Genomic DNA, 6000 nt, shown 5'->3' on the forward strand with positions numbered 1-6000 from the left:
CTGGACAGAATATCACTCAGCACAACCCACTGTAGATACACACACATTATATACACATTTATATAATTTATTATTTATCATTTATCATATAGCACCTATTGTACATTGTATCTCTACTGTGAATAATAATGGATACTGTACATTGTATATTATTATTATTATAGCTTAATGTATACTGTTTAATGTATGTTTAGTGTATATTGTTTAAAGTATATGTATATTGTAAGTATGTGTATATTGGTTAAAGCTGTGAGAACTACACTCACATTGTGTAATTATTTATTGTAGTGTTTACTGTGCTGTGAGTAATTGTGGGCGCATCAGATGTGTAATCTGATGCTGCTTTAAATGTTGTACATGTCATGACTGCTATGTTGCTCGGAACTGCACCAAGAATTTCACTTCACTTGTGTACATGGCTGTGTGACAATAAAGTGATTTGATTTTGATTTGATTTGACTAACCAATGCTCTCTTCCACGTTTCCTGGGACCTGGGCCCGTATCCCTAAAGAATTTTTGTGCAAAAAGTGGCTCCTAGCGGCCAAATTCTAAGAAAATTCTCAGAGTCATGACGTTTTCTTAGAATTTCCCCTAAAAGTGACACGAAAATCCCAGTTAAAATAAAAGCTATTCCTCAAGATTCCTAGCGATTAAAAGGGCTCCTAAGGTGAGATCTGCTAAGAGCAGGGAAGAGGACTTTTAGTGGCTTAGGAGTTCCCCTAAGCAGCTGCACAAAATGGCCAACAGAGGAGGCAGGAGAGATGTCCTGCAAACACTGGATGACAGGGAATTAGTGAGACGGTACAGATTGGATCGTGCAGGAATCATGTTTGTGGTGGATCTCCTTAGAGATGCAATAACTTCACCAACTCGACGCCACAACGCTATTACACCGAAGAAGAAAGTAATCACAACCCTGAGGTATTTGGCAACAGGGAAGATGCAACAATGCAGCAGTGATGACTTGGGTCTGTCCCAATCCTCCGTCAGCAGAGTCATCACCCAAACACTGACAGCTTTGTCACAACCTAATATTGTGACACAATTTGTTTCATTCCCGCTGGATGCTCGCACTTTACACACACATAAAAGGGCATTTATGGACATTGCAGGATTCCCTGGCGTTGTGGGTGTAATTGATGGAACACATGTGAGAATAATTGCGCCATCAGAGGACGAGGCTGTCTTTGTTAACAGGAAGAATTTCCACAGCATCAATGTGCAAATAGTGTTCAATGCGGCCTGTAAGATTTTGGACATTGTGGCTAAATGGCCAGGCTCCACACATGATGCAAGAATGCTCTCCGAGAGTGGCATCAGACAGCTTTTTGAGAGACGCTATGTGCCAGCTAATTGCCACTTGTTAGGGGACAGTGGCTACCCATGCAAACCATGGCTCCTTACACCTTATCTCCAGCCACGCCAAGGGCCCCAACTAAACTATAACAGGTAAGCCAAACAATACAAAAATCATGGAAATGAAATGCAAGCAATATGTTAGAGCATCCAAGTAGTGCAATATTTCCATCAAATAATGAAAGGTCCTGTATTCTATTGTAGGGCCAACAAGACAACAAGAGCGGTGGTGGAGCGTGGCATAGGCCAGCTTAAGAGGCGCTTTCATGTTCTCCACGGAGAGGTGCGGCTGAGGCCTGAAAAAGTCAGCAAAGTCATCATAGCCTGTGCAATATTACACAATATTTGCAAGGTTAGACAGATTGCAGAACCTCTGGAGGATGGCGATGAGGATGAGGATGAGGACAATGATGAGGATGGTGAAGAAGATATTCACATTCCACAGGGGAACCTAGCCCAGAGTGGACTGCCTTACAGGGCAAACTTCACAAATTTACATTTCAGGCAAGCTGTAGCCCCATGTCATTTGAGAACTTGTGATGGTATTAAGAACTACCACAGTTTTACTGCACATCACCTGCAATTGTTAAATGCAAGACACAGAACACAATCTGTAAATGGTTTATTTTTTAGGTGTTCAATTTTAAGGCGGTAGTACTCCTCCTGAAGGAAAATGACTTTTTTTTTGTTGTTCAAACACATCAATTGTGAGTTGCAATCTTCTCTCCAGCAGGGATGCTGACGGAGTAGGTGCTTTGGATGGGAATGGTGTTTGATCCGCCAGGCTATCCTGAGTAGCAGCTGCAGATGGTTCAGGCGGCAATCTTGTCGTTAAACTTGATGGGCCCGGTCCTTGTGATGGCTCCATGCTACAGAAATACATAGGCCTAGTTTAATTATTGTTTTGATTAAATTAATTTAATACAATGAGCATGGATAACACATGAAATGGCTTCTGCAATGAATAAACACTGTTGATATGAATAACCCTGTGTCCTACCTTTGCTGCATTTCAAGGGCCTGCATCATTGACGTGTCAATGCCTGTTGGCAGCCCGGTGACACTGACCTCAGAGTGTCCCAGGACTTGAAAGACAGTGTCGGCCACCTGGGATAGCCGCTTTGCAGGTGGTCCACCCCCTAGAAAGAAACAGTCAATGAACACAGTACTTAGGCATGTAAATTAACTTTGCCAGCAGGAGCAAGTTGCCAGATTATGTGGTAGGCTATAGTATTTTGCTCACCTGTGAGTGAGGATTCCCGCTTGTGTGCTGCAATCTCATCTTTTGCCTTGGACTGCAGCACATACCACCTTTTCTCACAATCGTCGCCTGTCCGCACCACCAGTGGAAAAGAGGCATTGATTGTTTGGGATATTGTGTCCCAGGCGTGCCTCTTGCCTTGGCTAGTGACAGTTGGGCCAAATTTTCCTCTTAACATACCTTTATGTTCGTTCACCAACTGGGCCAGCAACAAACCTTGCTCTTCAGTCCAGTTTGGCTTGCGATTCCTTTTTTTCTCCATTTTCTGTGTTTGTAGGATATTTGTTAACAAGCCTTCATAAATAGACCAGCCAGCAATCACAGACATTGATAAAAGCTGAGCCGTGTTACCCTCGTTAAGACCACACTGAGATGTAACGTTGTAATTTCTACTTCATTAAGAACAGCCCCTTGAGATAGGCCATCTTGTTTTCAATGGGGTCCATATGGGAGTGAAAGTACAAAATATGCCAGCTAGGATATTAATATGAGCAAATAAGACACAAATCATTATTTGAACAGGGTGTAATGAGCTTAAGTTTTCACATATTCTAATGTTAGGCTATAACCCCTACAGCTTACTATTCATTTTCCAGATATTTTCTTGAATGTGAAATATTATTTACAATTACAGTCTGCATAAGATTAGAGTGTATAATTATGTTTATTGATTTGAGGGTACATCCTTTGCTCATTATCACCAAAAGTTCATTTTCATCAAACTTGTAGGATCAACCAATCACGGCTTTTGAAATGATGAATCATACCTAGCAACGGGATCAACCACACCTCCTCACTAAGATAGGATTTTCCATCCATTCCTTGCTCAGAGTTCACTGAAAATGTTCTGGAATCACTTCTAAGCTAAAACTCCTGGCAAGGAATTTTTAGGTTAAGTTAGGAGCTCTCTGAGAGGATTCTCAGAATCTTTAGGGATACGGGCCCTGGACTGAAGGCTCTAGAGTAGAGGCTAGAGGCTTCTGCAGCAACATCTCCTGACTCAGTGGCTCAGGGATGTTAAGTCTTTTCTTCTCTGTGATGTTGTTGGGCACAGGCAGTGCCGGCCCGAGCCTCTTTGGCGCCCTAGGCAAGAATTTTTTTGCGCCCCCTTATATTGCGATTTATATCACCAAGTATTTAGCCAAAATAATTTAAAAAAAAAAACAAACACTTGTATAGCACTTTTCTAGATACCCAAAGTCGCTATATGAGAAAACATGAGCCTAAATTATTTTGTCATTGACGTTTTCATTTATTTTGTAAAAAAGGGTTTCGAACTCACATTGTGTACTTAAATAGTGTAAATAAAAGTGCAACACTTTTGGTAAAAAAATTAATAAAACAACAACACAATAAAATAAACAAAAGCCACTTTAAAAATAAATCCAAATATTTGATTTATGGATATGGATATTTGATAAATAAATCCAAATATCCATAATTTACTCAAATATAAAAACAAATCAAACAACAATGATTGAAATAATACAGTAAAAGTATGATACAGCACTAAAATTAACAAGACTAATATAAAATTCTTCAATTGCCTAAATAAGAAAACTAACAAAACAAATCACAAATTAAACTTAAATAGCTGGGCCCGTATTCATAAAGACTCTAAGAGTCCTCTCAGAAAACTCCTAATTTAGCTTAAAAACTTCTACGTAGGAGTCTTAGCTTAAGAGCTATTCGGGACCGATCTGAGAGCAACTCTGAGCAAGGAAAATACAAAAACTTTTATCTTAGTGAAGAGGCGGGGCTGACCCCGTTGCTACATATGACACACTCTTTTGAAGACTGTGATTGGTTGGTTGTCCAAAAAGGGAAAAAAAGGAGCGCTTTTAAGTATAGGATCTATTCTAAGCCTTCACTTTGAAATTACAAGCGCAAATTGTCCTTTTTTACCGTTCTCTCTCACTCACAGTGCAGACATTTATTTTTTTATTTAGTTTACTCAGTTATGCTAACTGCTCTAAAAACGTGAAACCAATGTATAACGTAAATAAATATAAAGTTAATAAGTTAAATTATTGCCCTGCCATGAACCCTGCCTCCACAACAAACAGAACCGAACCGAAGATCTGTTTTAATTATTTTCTAAGTGATACATTTTGCTTAAGGAATGTGTAAAATTGTATGAGAAAAGCTGTAAATCAAATTATCCAGTAATATCTGCCAACATAAATCATAATACTTACGTGATCATTATTTTTGCGGACAAAGTCCACAAAGTCAGACACCTCCACATCACTCTGTATAAAAAGTTGGTCAAGTAATCCCCTTTTCTCTGTGCTATTGAGGAACACATTCAGAATGCACATTAAAACATCATTCAAAGTTAAGAAAATCACTTTACAGTTTTTCTCAGTCGCTTTGGTACATTTCTCAGATCAGAATTGAAATTCTCAAAACTACCTGTTCAATCTTCACATCATTGTGTCACTTGTGCACATCGAAAAAGCAGTTTCTCATTTCTTTGAACAAGTTGCAAATGCATTTGTACATCCATGCAAATGATTATGTACAATTCTCTGCTGTTTCCTACATTATCAATTGCTTATATCATGTTGATCAAAATGTATTATAATGGGTCTCTGTTGAATAGTCTCACCCCCCACAACATTTAGGTATTAGTTCATAGCATAAGTTGTCATAATATGTCAAGCATATTTTTATAAATTTCCATTAGACGTTCACATTTCTACTTTTGTTTTGTTTTTCTTTGTGCTATGCAGTGCTGTCTTTTCCTTTCTGTATCGCAATAACATGGTCTGTCAACAAATTACAGTACAAACAGTAAAAGTGTAAATGTGAATCTTGTCCAGTCTCTTGCAATCAAACTCCCACATACACTAAGGTGTAACCAACAATTTACAATTGTCATCTCTCCAGTGTACACTGTTATATTGACAACATGACTAAGCAATTTGACTGTCTTATCCGTACACAATGACATGTTCATTGACACAGATATTTACTTTTGAGAGATGAACTAAGGATTTTGAGCAAGAGACTGGCTTTTGCAGGTAATCATGGTGTTTTGCTATTTGTATGACTTGAGAAATGCACTTACTGTTTTGCAAATGTCGAGGGTGATTCGAGAAATGTACCAAAGCAACTGAGAAAAACTGTAAATTAAAAAAGGAAAAGTACCTTACTGTGTTTTTAAAACGATAGTGTTTGCGATTTCCATCAACACGTACAGCTAGCATGTCTGGAGTGCATGCTGGACAAGTGAAAAACTCCTCCTGGCACATCTTTTCCACTGCATATCTTGCTGCAACCCATTCATTGAAACTGCAGCTGAAGACATTGGCTGATATTTTTCCACTCTGCAAAATGAAGCACATGTGATCCTGCTGTTTTCATATAGAGAAAGAAA

Source organism: Gobio gobio, assembly GCF_949357685.1.
Source record: "Gobio gobio genome assembly, chromosome: 5".
NCBI lineage: Eukaryota > Metazoa > Chordata > Actinopteri > Cypriniformes > Gobionidae > Gobio > Gobio gobio.